Below are 18,934 nucleotides of genomic sequence, written 5' to 3'. Positions count from 1 at the left end.
AAAGGTATTGTGTCTAACTACAACTAAAAAAAAAAAAAAGGAAAAAAAAACTACAGACCACCATCTCTGATGAACATAGATATAAAACTTCTCAATAAAATATTTACAAATAGAATTCAATAGCACATACCAAAAAGATCATATATGCCATGATCAACTTGGTTTCATTCTAGAGATGCAATGATGTTTCAACATATTATTCAATAAACATAATAGAGCACATAAAGAGAATGAAGGGAAAATATCACTTGGTATCATTTGATGAAAAATCTCAATTGGCAACATTTCAAAGGCAGAAATAGTCTTTAACAGAACAATACATTCCTCCATGGTAAAACACCTGAATAAAGTAGGTATAGAAGGATCAAACCTCAATATAATTAATGATATATATGACAAAGCCATAGCCAAAATCATACTGAATGGGGAAAAACTAAAAGCATTTCCTCTAAGATCAGGATCAAGACAAGGGTACCCACTCTTACCACTCTTTTTCAATATAGTACTGGAAATTTAGACTAAGCAATCACTAACAGAAAGAAAGAAAATGCATATAAATAGGAAAGGAAGTCAAATAATCCCAGTTTACTAAAATGATTCTATATGTAGAAAATCTTAAACACTTTACCAAAAGACTTTCAGAACTAATAAAGTCAGTAAAATAACAATATAAAATCAACACAAAACATCAGCAGCTTTTCTATACATCAATAATGAACTCACTGAGAAAGAAATCAGGCAAGTAAATCATTCACAACAGTCACAAAACAATAATAATAATATTACATTATTACATATGTGTGTGCACTTATGTGTATATACATGTGTAAATATATATTATATGGAAACTAAATAAAAGATAACTTGAAAATAGAGGCAATTTAGGTATTAGGAAGGGTACTCGTAGGAGGGGAGTGAGTAGAGAAGGTAGAAGGGAAGGTGGACATGATCAATGCACTGTTATACACGTGTATGGAAATGCCATACAGAAACTCATTAATTTGGAATATAAATGTGTTAATAAAATATAATTTTGCATTTTATTACTTATACATCATTTATATGTGAAATATAATACAAAAATAAAATTTACCACTCTATTAAAAATTAAAAGTAAATTAATGGAAAAAATAAGTCATTCTGTTCACATTTGCATAACAGAAGATTTATTCCATCTAAATCAGAGCAGTTTTTAATGTCAATGGGAAGAATCTATAATACACTTTTTTCTCCTCCTCCCAAATATATCTACAGTTACACAACAACAAAAAAAGGAAATGTACGTTGTCCCATTATCCAAGTCCCATTCCCTAAGAAAGGCATTTTAATGGCTTATACTTTTATGCTTACAGTGGTTTCCTCTTCATCAATGGTTTTGTTTTCCATAGTTTCAGTTACCAATTATTTCTAAAAATTATTCTTACCCTTTTCAACAACCTGACATAAACCATCAATTTTCCAAAGTTCATAAAGCTGCTATTCAATGCATGCACCCACTGGATCAAAAAAAAAATTACTGAAGATAGATGATATTTCAAATACTGAGGAAACCAAGAGGAGCAACATACTGAGGCAGGATCTGACTCTTCCATAGAAAAAAACACTTTAAAAAACAGTCACAATAAATTATGTATGTATCCTTTACATGCTCCCCCAAAAGATTACATACTAATTACATGAAAATACTTCCCTGGGCTGGGTTTGTAGCTCAGTGGTAGAGCACTTGGCTAGCACATGTGAGGTACAGGGTTCGATCCTTAGCACCACATAAAAATTAAATAAAGGTATTGTGTCCATCCACAACTAAAAATTTTTTTTTTAAAAAAAGTAGAAGAAGAAGAAAAAATAGTCCCTTAATGATAGCTGAAGAATAGCCCCAGGAACACTATAGAATATATTCTTATTTTTGTCATGTTTCTGATTACTGAAGTTCTGTTTTGAAACAAGGGGCATTTCTAATCTACATATTTTGTTCATCTCATACTACTTTAAAATTATTCAGGACATTTAATAAACAAATATTCCTCAGAAAATATGGCAACTCAAATAGCTAAGATTTCCTTGAGGATGAAAACTTAAGACAAAAATTCACCTCTAAGAAATCAGTCCTTGAAGAAACACTGTTGCAGGGCTGGCAGAGCTCTCAGAAAAACAACTCAAACAAGCCAATGAAATAGGCAAATGAAAGACAAGTTAAAGGAAAAAAGACCCGGAAATTTAGACCAAAAGGGGAGAGGAGGAAACAGATAATGACCAGATAAAGCCACTATTAGAACAATAATTATTCATTTTTCTTACATAGTATAAAGAAATAAAAACCATACTATAGCCTAATAAGATTATATAACAATTAAGCACTAGAAAAGACTCTAGGGAATCACTTCTTTCTTTGCAAAGATTAAGGAAACTGAGGCCCAGAAAAACAAAATGACTTATTCAAGGTCACAAGTACCTTATCTGAGGTCACAAAGCTCACTTAATAAAACATGAAATAAAATATAAGTTTTCCAACTCTTAGATGAGAGACCCAATCCATATTTCAAAAACAACAATCAGATGAGCATTACCTCATCTTTGAAGCCTCCTCCATTTGTATTTATCCTGGTACTCCTTACCCTCCCAACTTGGTAAAACTGAACAAGTATTTATGTTCCTTTTGAAAGTTAAAACCTTTTACCATGCGCTTTTCTCCACATCAAAAACTCTGCTTTGTATAATTGTACCTTCTCTATATGATCATTCATATCAACAAAGAAGCTCTAATGAAACTGATGTTTGACTCCATGTCCTATAATATTTACAACCCAATTTCTCTATTCTAATTTTCCGATTAATTTTTTTGAAAAGTAATCTATAATCTAGAATGTAAACTCCACCTGGTTTTCAACAATTATTTTCTTTGGAACACACACTTGTCAAGTTTTCATGCCCACCACTCCACTGAGATAGCTTTTGCCAAGATCATGAGATTCATCTTCCTAAATCCAATAGTCAATTTTCTATCCTATTCCTACTTGATGTCACAGCAGTGTTTGAACCATTCCCTCTCTTAGCTTTTTGCTACTGTGAAAAAAGACCTAAGAAAATCAACACAGAGAAGGAAAGATTTATATAGCTCAGTTTCAGAGGTTTCACTTCACAGTCTGGCTCCGTGGCTGTGGGCTTGTGATGAGGCAGAACATTAAGGTAGAGAATATGTGATGGAGCAAAACTGCTCACCTCATAGTGGCCAGAGAGCAGAGAGAAAGAGAGGAGCTAGAGTCAAGATATATGCTTCTAGGACATGACCCCCCATCTAGTGACCTACCTCTCCCAACTAGTCCCCACTTCCTAAAGTTTCCACCACATCTCAAGAGTACCACCAGCTAGGGACCGAGCCAACACAGGGGCTTGTGAGAGATACTCCAGATTCAACCCATATCACCCTCCCCTTCTTAAAACATTCTCTTTTCTTAGTTTTCATAGCCATCTGCTTTTTTGGTTTTCTTACTACCCCACTGTTCCTGTTCTCTAAATGCTAGAATACCCATGGCACCACACACTTGTCCTCTTTATGTACACTCTCTCTTAGGTGATCACATCTAAATCTGACTTCCAGACTGATATATCCACCTTCCTATTTGACAAATCATTTCAAATTTACATTTTCAAAACTCAAATGGCCATCTGTCTCCTTTCTACTTCAACTCTTCCCTATCTCATTAAGTAGCATCTCCATCTACTTAATTACTCACGTCACAAATTTAGGATCATGCTGGATTTCTTTTTCCCCACACATAATATACCAAGTCATCCACAAATCCTGGTGGTTTAATCTCCAAAATATATTCCAGATCTGACTATTTCTTACCATTTTAACTGCTAGAGCCCAAGTCTGAGTCATCACTTGCAATTCAAGTTCTCACTTGCAATTCTGCTATAGCCTCCTAATACCATGCTTTCAAGCTTCAATTTCCAGCCAGTTCTTTGCACAGCAGTCAGAAAATGCAACTTGAAACAGATCAGATAGCACTGTTCTCCTGCTTAATATACTTCAATGGCCTCCTAAGGCCATAAGATTCCTTGAGGTCTACAAATTTTTATAAGATTCAGCACTTCTGCCTCCTCCTCCACCCTTATCTCATGCTACTCCTCCCATCTCTCCTTTCAAGCAAGATGATCTTCTGTGCTTCCAACATGCCAAGCCTCTGTACATGCTGCACCCTCTACCTAGAATTTCAAAGGTGGCTCCTTCTCTTATTCCTTTTCTCAACACAAATGCTACCTTCTCAAAATCAGCTCCACTTGCATGTCTATTAAACTGAGTTCATTAACTCTATCCTATTACTCAGTTTTGTTTTCTTCATAGACCTGTCACCACTACAAATCATCTTACATTTATAACCTTACCAGTCCTACTAAATGTGAGACCCATGCAAACAGAAATCATGTCATTATCATTACCATGATAATGATAATGACACCACTACGCATTATTTGTGAAAAGAATGGTTATTCCACAATGCTTTTCCAAACAAGATATCAACAGTTTAATTTAATAAAATTTACCTTTTTTGTTTTAAAGGAAATGTTAAATTTTCCCTCTTTCAAAATAATTGCCTAAGACATAAATAAATCTCTAAAATTCCTGAGAGAAAAGTTAGCAAATCAAATTTTTGCTCAGAAACTCTGCCATCATTAAGTTGGAATATTTTTTTTTCTGGACATAAATAACGAGAGACCTAACAGGGATTCAGAATGATAAATTTTAGCTGCATTTATATTAATAATTTCTACTTGACTAATAAAATCTAGTTATATTATTAAATGAATTTTTTCTCTGAAAAGAAAAAAAATTATCTAGGTTAACAGGTAGCACACTGAAGATTTATACACTGTGTAGTTCTCCAACTAATTAAACCTAATTCACTGTGACCAGGATTGAATCAGTAACTAGTTATTTATCTGTTTTTCCTATTGATGTGTGGCTGAGTGGGGGTTGGGTAATGTAGCTTCTTTTCTAAAACTGGCCTAGAGTGTTACTACAGCAGTGATAGAAAACTGTCAAATCTAATACTTGTCATTTTTTATCCCAAAATAAACTCCTTTTTAAAAAAATTTCAAGCAATTATTACACCTAGCAGGTCAGGAAAATAAAGATTAACAAAAATTCTTTCAGTGCTAGAATATTTCCTTTATATTCAGTCTCAAATGAAACAAAGTAAATCTACAGTATATAATATCATAATCATATCTTATTTACATGATTCAAAGAAAGGCTTTTGATTTTTTTAAGTTTTTTTTTCATTTTAAGAGGGGAAACTGCATACAACAAAGAATTCTTAATGCCTTGACATATTCCTATGCTAAGTTTCTTTATATGAAACACTGTTGCCTTGCTACCTTTGCTTTTGGTAAAAGAGCTCACCCAAAAGGCAGCTGGTGAGTAAAATGAAAATAAACTAAAAAAAAGATACAAACAAGGAGTTCTCTTTCCCCCAAAACAAAAGGAAGTTTCTACAGATGAGATAAAGGTAAAAGCTATATTGCTACATTAAAACTACAACTGCTTATTCTACAAAACAGAAAAGATTAAGAAACAAATAAACCAAGTAAAGTTTTCTCATTTCTTTATTTACATGTTCCTTCATATTTATAAACAATCTTCTTGTCCTACTACATTTATTTTCACAATAACTACTCTTCCTTAAAAATCAAACTATGTTAAAATAAAACTTTGTAAAACATCTAAAAAATTAAAACTGTGTGTAGATTTTAAGTATGACTTTAAATAGTGTCACTCAGATCATGGTAAATGCTAGATTTAAAATTCAAGGTATTATCAGTTCCTTTTAAACAGCATTTTGAAATAACGGGTCAAATGAAAGCATCTTTGCTGCAGTATATATTCTTAGAGTTTAGTCAGTCAAATGAAGTCATCACAAAACCTCCCTTCATTCAAACATAAAACATTTGCTTACAACCTAAACTACACATGAAGTGGAAATACCAAATGAGTAAGATGATTCTTCTTCTTCTTCTTTCTTTCTTTCTTTCTTTCTTTTTTTAGTTATACATGGGCACAATATCTTTGTTTAGTTATTTTTATGTGGTGCTGAGGGTGGAACCTAGTGCCTCATATATGTGAGGCAAGCACTCTGTCACTGAGCCACAACCCCAGCCCTATACTTCTGCTGTCCTCCCATTCAGAAACTCTTGCCAAGAAGAGAAAGATAATGTAACAGAGTATAAGAACTTATGATGTAAAAGGAAGTATAAGCGGCTAAGTAAACACAGAACCAAGATAAAAGAAAACTTTGGGAAGCTTTCCACAGGAAATAATACCTAAATTGAGTCTCAGGGTATTAGTAGAAGTTATGCATAAATGTAACTTTAGGGGACAGGCTGTAATTTTAGGGGAATGGGTGTTTAATGAGGTTAGTAAAAGAAAGTAGTAGGTAAGGGAAGACCTTGTTTCTACAAGAGGAAGCAGCATATGCAAAAGTTAAAGGCATAAGGAGACCACAGTATATTATCAAGCTGCAAATAGTTTACAATTCTGTTGTCTAATACTGTGACTACTAAGCACTTGAAATGTAGCTCATCAGAATTGAGATATGCTGTAAAAGTTAGTAACTTATTACTAATCAATGTCGGTATTCTGTCCCAGGCCACAGAGTAAATAAAAGAGAGATTTAAATTCAGGTGAACAGAACCAGTTAAAACAATGTACCCAGGTTCATTCAACATACATAACACAAGGCTGAGTGTCCACTTCAATTAACTTACGCCAAAAGGCATAGTTTTTGCTATCTTCCTTTTATCCCATGCCTGAATGATGTTTTAAAAATTCACAACCTAGACAACAGTGCCTTTCCACTCCAATCATGGTCTAGTAACAATAAACCTGTTATCCCCGAGGTACCAAAAGTCTCCCCCTTCTTGGTACCGTCCCTTCTGAACCATCTTGAGTCTCTACAGGCCTCCTGGGTTTTGTTTATTGTTAATAACTTTAATCGCTTCGTTAGATCTGCTTGCTTCCTTCTCCTCCCAACAAATAAACCTGCCTTTTCCAATTCTTTCTCCTAATTTGCCAGTTCCCCATCTGCCTGTCAGCCTCCTCTCCTCCCAACTCTCCCAGCTGCCGAGATTATTCTCTTACGACTTTCTTCTCTCCCAGGTCCCCAAATCCTCCCTCATCCCTAATCCTTTCAAACTCCCTGCTTTAATAATTCCGCTTGCAATCCCATCCTCAAGCGTCCGGTGGTCAGCTTCCCCTCCGCCCAACCCGTCTCTCCTCGCACCCGGGCCTACCCTGGTCTCCACGCCCTCCCCAAACCCAACCCTCCTGGGCTCCTCAGGAGACCAACGCGGCGTCCCGCCTCCTTGCCTGCCTTCACTGGACCGAATTCCTAGCCGGGACCCCGGCGTCTAGCCGCCAAAGTGCGGGTGCCAGGCTCCTGCGGAAGCTGCGGGTGGATGCCGCGGTTGCCGGGGTGCGGGAAGTTTGAACACTGGGAAGGGGTAGGGGCGGGGACGGCGGCTCCAGGGTGGCAGCGGTAAGGCGACTTCGGCTCCAGGGTAACGGAGGCGGAGGCCCAGACTGCACCGCGGGATTCCCTCAGCCAATGATGCTTCTCGCCGGGTTCCCATTGGCCTCTCTTTCCAGATGGCCTTTTCTATTGGTTTCAGTGAAATTGGAAGGCGGGACGACGAATGCGACAGAAGACGGCTATTGGTCGATCGCTCTAGCTGTAACAGCGCTCGCGAAGGAGGGTGTTCGCCGCGAAGCTCCTCGCGCTTGAGGAGCGTAGGGGTCTGTGCTCCGGAAAGCGCTACTGGGAAGCTTTTCCGGCCCTTTGTGATGGGGGAAGAACGCGGGCGGAGGGGAGTAGCATTCGTGAAATGAAATGTAAAATTGGCGACTGCGTAATTAAAAAGCATTGGAAATAACATGGTTTTAAATGAGTCAGAAAAAAAATTATAAGTGGCTCGTACTTCTCGGTCTCTGCAGATTTTCTCTTTCCTGATTTTCAGAAGCATTTGAGGTTGGTGTATTAATGCGCCTGTGGCAAGGTTTGGGCCTTCGTCAATGACGAACATGCCTTAAATTTGGCTTTTTAGGTTGTGAAACAGGTTTGCAGTGGAACGGTTTTTGAAATACACTTGCACACTCTGCTTTTTAAAGGAAGTGTACTAAAGTGCATGTTAGTAGCCTAAGACTTGTTCTATGCTGTATTTTCCCCCTTTAAACGTCAGCGGTGCTTTAAAAAGCATTAAGTACAGAAGGTAGGAAACAATAAAAAGAAAATCCTCTTAAGGATTTTAAATCTCTCTAAGCCTTCTCATCAAGATGATTTAACCCCATACTCTGCTGCTTTTGCAGTTCATTTCTCACTGGATTTTTACCTGCAGAAAATCCAATTCTGGAGTGCAAGTGAGTTCTAATCAATCTTCTATTAAATGTAGTAATTAAATATGGTAATTTCTTGCGTCTCCGTTTTTTCCACCTGTGCACTATTTCAGAGATTTCATTTTATCCTGTCAATATATTTTGCTTCAAGTTACAGACTAACCCACCTAAACAACACTGTAATTAAATCTAATTTTCGTTATACACAACGTATCTGTATAAGATGACAATCGACTGTTAATGAAAATAAAATGAGCAATCTCTAAAATTGCGCTGAAACATTTTTCATCAGTTAATCTATCTCCTAATACTCTTTGTTAAAATAGCTTGCTGGTTATTATTGACTCTAGTAGTACTGGATAGTTGATTAAATGTCTTAGTGTATTGCTTTTAAAGGAAGTTGCTGAAGTTGGGTGAAATCGAGAAACATACTATATTTATGTGGACAAATGAATGACTATCACAGAATCAAATAGGGATTGCAGGCACTCAAGGACAACTAAGACTGAAACTAACCATCTATTCAGCGCTTAGAATATTACAGGCTGTGCAATCTCATTCCATCTTCATCCGTGGTTCTAGACAGGTATTGTTAGTCTTTGTTTATACTTGAGAAAACAGACAGAAATTTAGAAGGTGAAGCAGCAGATAAGTGGTAACAGTAGGATACAAACCCAGTCAAATTCAAAATCCATCAGTTTCAAATTTTAGCACCTGAAGTATCTTTTACCTACAGGTTAAAGGAATTACTGGTAAGCAAGAAAATATCTAAAAGGCCAACCCATCTCCACAAAATCATCTAATTGTAACATATTTTAGACATCCTTTCAACATGCAATTTTATTCATCCTATCATATTAAAAATAACAGTGACTTTATCTGATCTTGAAAAAAATTATAAACTTCCAAAAATAAAAATAACAGTTTATTGAATTAACTTTTAAATTATCCCTAAGTATGTGATACCAACTTAAAAAGTTTTTACATGCCAGGTGCACTGGCACACACCTATAATCTCCAGCAGGAGTCTGGGAGTCAGCCTCAGCAATAGCAAGGCATCTCTAAATAAAATACAAAATAGGGCTGGGGATGTGGCTCAGTGGCCCAGTACCCCTGAGTTCAATCCCTGGTACTCCTCCCCCCTAAAAAAAAAGTTTTTACATGATGTTATATAGTTTTCATGTAAATCATTTTTTTATGGGACTAGAATTTTCTCAGATTATATGATTTGCCATTTCATTTCACTACATTCTACATACGATTCTTATTTTCATAAAAGAAAAAAAGAAAGCTAACAAAACCACATTTTTACATTTCTATCACTTGAAATTATCTTTAACAGGAATGTCTTCTTATTGTTAATAGGCAGAATAATAAGTAGTTTTTCTACCTATAGACCATCCAGAATTACAAGGACCATAATTTTTAAAGGCAAGACATACTATATATAATATGTTGAAAAGCACACAAATCTAATTAAGTTCAGTTGTCCATTTAATACCATTCTTTTTTTAAAAAAAAAAATCTGTCAATTTTCTATCACATAAATGTGATGAATAATAAAATTAAACAATTTAAATCTCACTTTCACTCCTGGTGTGAGATTATTTATTAATAGATTATAGGTAAATAATAGGTTGTTAGCATATAATATTAACTTTTAAACAGTACTAACATTCCAGGTATATAAAAGAAATTGAATGGATTAGGAAAAATTGAGTTGTGTATACACTGCAGTGTAACTGGAGACCTAGAAATTGAACTGTTTTTACAAAAGCAAACTTAGTCTAATTTGACTGTTATTATTTGTCTTTGCAGTATAGAACGATAATGCTATTTGATTATTGTTGTTTAAAAGATAAATTTTTAAAATGCTTGATGAAATTTTGGAGTTATTTTGTTGGTAAAGGAGTTAAACCATTGAGATTGTTTACTAGTAGTTTTTATATAACTGGATGATAAATCAATAATATATGAATATCATGATTTTTTTAATTTGGGGTACTTCTGCTTTTGTCTTACATAAAAAAAAAAACTTGTTTTCAGAATCTGTTTCTCCACAATTACATCTTTAAGTAGATTGCCTATAGATCAAATCCTACCTCCAAAGCAGTAGGAATAACAGTAAGGGAAACTATGGCAGTTCCATTTGTTTTTTGTTTGTTTGTTTTTGAAGAAAATAACAACTTTTATTTATTTTTTAAAGGCATTTTTGATTAACATGTCTTTTTTATATTAATGGGGTACAATATGATATGTTTACCCATGCATACAGGATGCAGTGATCAAATTAGAGTAATTAGCCTCCTGATTGTTTCTTCATATTTTGAGGCATTGAACGGCTTTCTTCTAGATCTTTCTGAAGTATGTGATGGGCCAGCCATCCCTCTGTGCTGTGGAGCTGGGATTCATTCCATCTATGGAGCTGTGTTTTGGTGCCCATCATCCATCCTTCCTGTGCTCCCTCCGGCAGTTCTATTTGTATTCACATTTTTAGATTTGAAAGGAAGAATATCAATATTATTTCCTTAGTAAGCAATTGCCTATTTTCACCTGAAAATATTGCACAGGAAATTGTTAAAAGCAATCACTATATTTTTAATTGACAATAAATATGCTAGATTTTTAAAAAGCATTTCTGTTATTTGGTATTATGGCATAATAAAATAGCCAGATGTTTCTCTGGTGTAAACAGGAAAATGGCATACCATATTTGCAATGGAAAATTTCTGTTAGAAGGAAACTTTGGCTCATTCATTAAATACATACTGAAGCACTTATCAGTCACCTTGGGGAATACAGAGATAAAGAATAGAGACATATCTTCAAGCTGTTCAATGTCTAATGAACAAAGAGGAAAAGTCAAACTCTGATTGCAAGTACTGTGTAGTAAGGGTGATTATAAAAGGTATACATAAGGGACTTAGAAGAGTTATTCAACTCAGCCTGATAGCCAGGTAAGCTTCCCAGAAATAACTCTTGAAATGGAGTTTATGTCACATAAAAGCACATCATAAGTGAAGCTGGAAGATACATAAGGTAGAAACTGATTAGTATATTCCCAGACACTACAGAGTCATTTAGTAAGATGTGATAGGGGAAGAAATAGTGAGGCAAGATGGGAGAAGGGGGTACCTTGGAAGAGAAAGTGGTCATCACTGGGGGGATCCAAAGGGTAAATATTTAAATGCCTTTTTTATGAAGTTTATATTTAGTCCCCAAAGTCATAGGAAGTAACAAATGAATTTTTGAACAGATGACTCATATGATTGGGTCTGCATTTTAGACAGATTATCTCAGTAGCATCATGCAGAGTGAAACAGCGGAAATATTACCTCAAACCTTAAAAAACTTCACAAAAGGACAAGTAACAGGCAAGAAATGAGGAAGGTCTGGATTAAATAATATTGAGCAGGATCTGTTCCTGGCCCAGAGCTTATAGTTCTACATACTCATTTTAATCCTTACTACAACTCCATGATTTATTATTATTATTGTTGTGGTGGTGGTTGTTGTTGTTGTTGTTGTTGTTATTATTATTATTATTATTGTTATTATTTCTTTGTTACAAGTGGAACTTGGGACCAAAAGAGGGCAAGTACTTTATTTAACGTGAGGTTACAAAATCGAGGAGTAAGTTTTTAAATTCTTTAAATTCTTGCCTGATTATAAGACGTGACTTTCAACCAACTACTTTTCAAATTGAAGTTGTAAATCATTAATGAATCATCAAATCAGTTAATAGTTTATAAACACAATTTTTAAATGGATGTAGAATATAACAGATTATACTGTATACAGTAGAGATAAATATCATTTTGTGAAACTTTTTCTTCATAAATACATCTGATATGTATTTTTTTAACATTATGGATCAAAGTAAAAAACATTTGAAATAACTTCACTGTGTCATGCTGCAGTCATAGTATGAGAAAAACGAAAAAAAAAAAAAAGGATGTGTTGCACCTGTGTTACGAGACTGGGTAACTGTTTTATATGGGAGAGAGTGAAAAAGAAGCCTAGGTTGACACTAAATTTCTAAGAAACCTGGCATCCTTCACCAAGATATTGCAAACAGAAGTGTGAGAGGTAAAGGATGGTAGTAATAAGCAATTAGGGGACAATATTTGAGATATCTATAGGGCATGCAGGTGAAAAATGCAAATGGCATTTTCTTATGAAATTAAACATACAACTCTAACATGACAGTGATTTTACTCCAAATATTTATAGAGAATAAAAACATCAAAAAAAAAACTTGTTCAACAGTGTTTGTAGCAGTTTTATTCATAGTAAACAAAACAGAAAAAAACCTAATTATCTATCAAAATGAAAATACACTTAAAAGTACAATATCTCCTTTCAACATAATGCTAGTCATCAACAGAATGAACTACTGATCAACATGGATGAATTTCAAGGACATGATGTCAGATACAAAAGAATGTATTCTATATAAAATGTCACATTATGGCCCATGTATATGTACAATTATTACATTTCAATTTTTAAAAGAATCCATCTAGTTCCATTAATAAGTAGTTAAAAATGGCAAAATTCATTTATGCTGGTAAAAATCAGAACTGCCAGTGACTGACTGGAAAAGAGTAAAAGGGATTTTTTTAAATAATATAAACCTACTATATCTTGATTAAGATAGTGGTTAAAATAGGTTTTCTTTATTCAAACTCATCAAAATATACATTTAACATGTGATTTTTGCTATATGTAAACTTAAAAGCAATTTTTAATAATTTTAAACAGAGAAAGAATATAACAGGGGCTGGGGATGTGGCTCAAGCAGTACTGAGCTCACCTGGCATGCGCGGGGCGCTGGGTTCGATCCTCAGCACCACATAAAAATAAAATAAAGATGTTGTTTCCACCGAAAACTAAAAAATAAATATTAAAAAAATGATCTCTCTCTCCCTTTAAAAAAAAGAATATGTTGGCTTATATAATAGAAAAATTAGAAGTAGACCTAGCTCCAAATAATTGGCTCCCAGTGTGTGATGTCATTAAGATTTTGTTCTTCCCTTTATCTCTCAGATATATCTTTCTTTATTTTTAATATTTTTTAGTTATAGATGGACCTTTATTTTATTTGTGTTTTTTTTGAGAGAGAGAGAGAGAGAATTTTTTAATATTTATTTCTTAGTTTTCGGTGAACACAACATCTTTAATTTTTATGTGGTGCTGAGGATCAAACCCAGCGCCCCGTGCATGCCAGGCGAGCACATTACCACTTGAGCCACATCCCCAGCCCCATATTTTATTTATTTGTATGTGGTGCTGAGAATCAAACCCAGTACCTCACACATGCTAGGCAAGCTCTCTGCCGCTGAGTCACAATCCAAGCCCTCTTGGATATATACTTGTCTATGAGATGGTTTGGTTTCAGGCAGACTTTTCCTTTCAGGTATGGCCACCATAGTTCCAAACTTACCTTGTATTCACCTATCAACCCCAATGGAGAAAGAACATTTTCTGATTGGCCCCAGCAGGAATCTAGTTCTAACCATCCACATGTGAACATGAACTAATTATTGCGGTCCAGCTCTTGCCTGGGCAGGGGAAGGGGAAAGTGTGTGAATAAGTGACCAAAATGTTCATGTTCTTCCTGAATAGAGCAGTGGTTCTCCAAAGAAGATCTGGAATATTGTTACTAAAACTACAAGACCAAACCAATATGTTTCCAAAAGTAATGATGATAATTTTAATCAAATGTATTCAGAGACCAGTCTGGTGAGTTTGTTTTTAAATTTAAGAAAAACACTGGTAATTCTAAATCCCCAGTCTATAAATACAGATAAATTCAACCAAATTTTGTCATCTTTTGACTCCTTGTGCTTTAAGTACTCCATCCCCAAAAGGCTTTCCTGCCAATAATTTCTAGGACCTCACAGAAAGTATCTCCTAATAATGGGCATGTCTGTCTTCACTGTTAACCCCTGCTAGGCAAGAAAGCAGAACCACTGCTCTATCAGACAACAGTCTATTCCTGTTTTCTCTAGAACCTAACAGCTTCCACTGGTGGCTGTCACTGAGTCACTGAGTGCTATCATTATATCAGTGCCAAAGATTAATTGGAATTGTGCCAGTTATATGGCTACTGTTTCTCAGACCCTTCCCTACCTTTCTGTGTCCTGTTCTATGATGCTTGAGCTAGGACTTAGCAACTACACTTCCCAGACTACCTTGTTACTTAGCTCACTGTTGAGTACTACCAAAAAAGAAACTCCAAGGGAAAAGTTTGAAGGTGAAAGTTGAGGAGAAAGAAGTTTCTGGAATGTACTTGTTTCTATTTAGCAGCAGTTGGTTCTAGTCTAACAGTCTTGTGTTCACAGTACATAAATGAGGAGGTTCAATGAATGTGTTTGCTATTATGTTTGTAGCCTACACAACTATTCCTCCCTTATGGGATATATATATATGAAAAAAGACTATAAAATATTTACTACCTTATAGGGAATAACTACCACAGTTAGTGACCAAATAAGCAATAAACATTTTGAAATGTGATCTTACATATGTGTAGCACTCTGCAGAGTACTTTCAAAAAGATTACCTCATATGATCTTAAACAACCCTGAGAAATGGGAGGTCAGATGGATATTTTCCATTTGTAATCAATAAGGAAATTGACCCTACCATTAAGTCAGATTTGTCTAGTAGAAATACAATGTGAGCCACATATTTAATTAAAAACTTTCCAGTGGTCACATTAAAATAAATTTTTAAAAAGAGAAATTTGTTCTTGAAGTATACTTTATTTAACATAATACATCCAAAGTATTAGCATTTCAACCTGTAATCAGCAGTTAAAATCATCAATGAGTTTTTTTGTACTAAGACTTTGACACCTATTGTATATTTCACAGTTACAAAACATCTCAATTGGGACTAGCCACATCTCAAGTACTCACTAGTCACATGTGGGTTGTGTCTACCTTATGAGAAAGCAAAAGTTCAGATTATTTACACAGAGGCATGTAGTAGGAAATAGTGGTCTCAGTTGACCAGCTTCTGGAAAGGAAAAATATTCTGGTATGGAAATCTAGGACTTTAATTCCACTCACGATTTCACCTTTTACTGGTTGTGAGATAGTAGACCAGGAGCTCCTTAAAGCTTAGTTTCTGGATATATTAAGAAAAACAAGCAAATGGCATCTTTACAATCCTACCACATAACCCTTTTCTCAAGTGAAATCTTATATGGAAGCCCATATTTAAAACATAGGAACTGCTTCTATGTGGAAGGCATGGGAGCTGGCTGGGTACAAATGTTTAGCCTACACTTAAACACACACACACACACACACACACACACACACACACACACACACACACTCTTCTGAGGGGGTTCTAATGAAAACTTTGGGCATATCTGAAACTTCTTAGAGGAAATTATCCCTAAGATCTTTTTCATTTTAAACAAGTCTATGATTCCATGGGTAAAATTTCACTCAAACAGTTGTCTCAGACAGTTTTTAAGATTTAATAATGAAATACAGATTATTATTGTGAGTCCAGTACTCACAATCAGTACATCAGTACATTGTGTCTGTTTCACATTTTTAGTTTTATAGCATCAATATTTTTTATAAATGTAAGTAGACCTTTAAGATCAATTATTCAAGTGTTTTTTAATGTTATTTTTCCCTTAGTGATGGACTTTTCTTTTCAAACGATATAAATAAATCTAAATTACTATATGATAGCTAAAATCAGGACCATTGCGCAAAGTCTAAGTGGTTGTAAAGAGGCAAAACCTCAACAATTCAGGATCTTGGACATGCCCTCCTCCATAAGTGGCCTCCAAGAATTCACTGAGTAGACCCATGTACAATTCCATAACCAAAGATTAAGCTCAGCTCCAGCTCCTTCATCAGATAAGGGAACTGAAACTCAGTAAAGTGCTCAAAATTCCACCCCAGCTGGGGGTCAGAACTACACTAGAACCCCATTACCCCTGCGCTGAAGCCAGGAGGAACTAGCTTGCAAACGCTGATTATTATATTTTCAGAAATTTTTCAAGCCAAATGTTGAAATCAGCTATGGGGAAAATATTTTCACCATAAAAAATCAATTGCCACGAAAATCCCAGTTTCCCCCTGGGAGCCCTTGTTACACCTTTATCAGCACACCTCTGAATCCAGGTTCCTGAGTCCAGGTCTTTACACTCCACACAGCATCCTGAGAAGGAATACACTGCATTTTAACAGGAAACAAAAATTTAAGTTAATAAAACAAATAAAAGATAACCCTAAATAGAAGTCGTTGTCTGTTCGTGACTGTTGAATTCGAAGTCAACATTTAAAAGAGCAATTTTTCTCAGTATGTATTTACTATTGCCTATTGCCCAGTGGATATTGATTCCTTTGATTCTCTCAAGCTGTTATTTGGAGTATTCAGCTACTGGGGATTGATTTTTTTTTTTTTTTTAATATTAGGTGAGCTAGGCAAGTAAAAGTTCTAAGAACATTATTTTAAAAAAATATTTCACATTACAAACTTTTCAAATGATTTAAAATTAAAGCCTGAGCAAAATGTGAAGAGAATCTATGGAAACTGCCGCTCAAGCAGCAAGCGACCTGATATACCTTCTCTCAGCCTCCTGGCTCTGTTCCTGGCTGAGAAGGTTATTGAGAGGTCGGTATAAACAACTGCAGAGTCTTCAGGCCTCCCGGTTGGCCTGGTGTCTCCTCGGTTTTAATCCTCCCATCTGAACTCCTGACTCATCTTAACAACGACCTGATTCTGTCTTCCTCTTCCTCCCCTTCCTCGCTGCTTTTCTCCTGGTCCTTTGTGGCGCTGCTGCGCTCTCCTGCGGCTCTGCTGCGGGCCTGTTTGGGCATGCTTGTGATGTCAGACGCCTGCACTTCAGCTGTCCTTTTGTATCCATGGTGATGGATGAAAAAAAAAAAAAAAAAGCTGCTTTGCAGCAATTTGCGCTTTAATCCATCCAAATGATTCTGGCTTGATTATTCAGGTGATTTTCCCCAAAACTTTCAAAGCGCCAAGTATTGAATTATTAAAGAGGAATTAACATGTGTTTTTTGTTTGTTTGTTTGTTTTTGTTTTTTTAATTTCTTTCCTTCCTTTAAAAAAAAAAACCAGTGTTATGCCTTGGTGATTTCCATTAATCTTCTTTATCTCAGCATCTGAAAATGTTATCTTTATAATTAAATCAATAAGAAAGTAATTTCAGAAATGTGATTCCAAAGGAAAAGAAAGTCTAAAGGGGATTATTATTTAACGTTCCCTCTCGCTGCATGTACATAACTAAGTAAAAACAGAATGCAACGTAAAATATGACAAAAACCATGACAACAAAATAGGGTTGCCCAAAATGTTGGCTCCTTAGCAATAGCAGTACTTGAAGCTGTTTTTGTGGTCTTTAGATGGAATACTAAATAACTTTGGCTTCAGATCTTTTCACATTCAGGAAAGAGAAAACAGCCTGATTGTCCTCTTTAGCACCTTGCTAACAATGCTTTTTTTTTTTTTCTTAACAAGGAAAGGCAGGCTTTTTTCACATAACCTTTGCAAGCAATAGTTTCTAGCTAATATGTCTCCATCCTGTCAGTATTCATGTATGAATGACTCTGACTTTCCAGTAATGGTAAAATTTTCTTACATTAAAAAAATGTAAGTAATCAACAGTACAGAGGAAACAAATGGAATTGAAGTCATGGTATACTAATGAGGTAGCAGGGTAGAAAAAACAGAGCAGCAATTTCATGTGCTTTGCCCCAACCATATTATCAAAATTAATAATTGGAAATAAAAGCAAGTTAGACCCCTAATACTGTGACACAGGGAAACCATAGTAGTTGAATGAACTAAGAACTTTTCTCCCTAGACCAATTAAACAATACATAGAGTGGAGTAAAATTTAGAAAGCTTGAAATTGTCTCTAATCTTCCCCTTACCCCTTTTGCTAAGTGGAATGTTGGGTGGGATTTTTCCTGCTACCTTAGAATTGTAATTACTGTCCAAGCTGAGCCATAAATAATTAGGATTCAAAACTTTTCAGCATGGCTAGTTAAAAAGTGTACAGCTAACCTTATTACCATCAACCTCCACCCTAGGAAACTCTTCTCTGGGTCTTTACCTCACAAAAAGAGGGGTAGATCTATGTACGGGAAATGAGGTAAGAAACCAGATTTGCATTCTGGGGAGGGTTCTAACACTGCCAAAGCCTAGTGGGTGGACTGAGTGGAGGAAATCCAGGGTGCCTCAAAGAAGAGGAAATTGACATCTCACTTCATAGCAGATGCCTGCTAAATTGCAGCCTCTTTGTCACTGTGTTGCCCTTGGAATAAAGCATTTGATACAGTCTTTGGGAGAGTTCCCCATAGTTCATGGCACATCTATGGAGACTAAGATCCATTTCTCATCTAAAATTTTTCTGAAGGTGGAAGTAGAAAGACCACTGCTAAAGAGATAATATGCCTGAGAATATGAGGACTCTTGCCCCCAGTTGGGTTCTCCGTGACATTAAACGACAGGGCAATGAACTCTGAGTAGTTCCATGTG

At 35.5% G+C, this 18,934-nt stretch overlaps 2 protein-coding genes and 1 long non-coding RNA gene across 4 annotated transcripts in view; 1 reads left to right on the top strand and 2 right to left on the bottom strand.

The window, feature by feature from the left end:
• Nucleotides 1-7,579, bottom strand: part of Lca5 (lebercilin LCA5) — a 50,707-nt gene extending 43,128 nt beyond the window's left edge. The window contains exon 1 of the mRNA XM_078019702.1: nt 7,370-7,579. The gene's annotated coding sequence lies outside the window, so the exon portion shown is untranslated. The remainder of the gene's footprint in view (nt 1-7,369) is intronic.
• Nucleotides 7,580-8,311: 732 nt separating this feature from the next.
• Nucleotides 8,312-18,934, top strand: part of LOC120889078 (SH3 domain-binding glutamic acid-rich-like protein 2) — a 167,663-nt gene continuing 157,040 nt past the window's right edge. The window contains exon 1 of one of the 2 annotated variants that reach the window (XM_078019703.1): nt 8,312-8,416. The gene's annotated coding sequence lies outside the window, so the exon portion shown is untranslated. The remainder of the gene's footprint in view (nt 8,417-18,934) is intronic. The other variant, XM_078019705.1, reaches the window with a different exon arrangement.
• LOC144366150 (uncharacterized) lies at nt 10,536-17,282 on the bottom strand. The gene is made up of 3 exons (XR_013425041.1): nt 16,996-17,282; nt 16,540-16,603; nt 10,536-10,867 (listed from the first exon to the last, which is right to left on the bottom strand). It is a non-coding gene; the product is annotated as an uncharacterized LOC144366150 (long non-coding RNA).

This window comes from Ictidomys tridecemlineatus, chromosome 8 (assembly GCF_052094955.1).
Source record: "Ictidomys tridecemlineatus isolate mIctTri1 chromosome 8, mIctTri1.hap1, whole genome shotgun sequence".
Classification (NCBI taxonomy): domain Eukaryota; kingdom Metazoa; phylum Chordata; class Mammalia; order Rodentia; family Sciuridae; genus Ictidomys; species Ictidomys tridecemlineatus.
The sequence above is the reverse complement of the archived record's forward strand: the minus strand, read 5'-3'. Positions and strand labels throughout refer to the sequence as shown.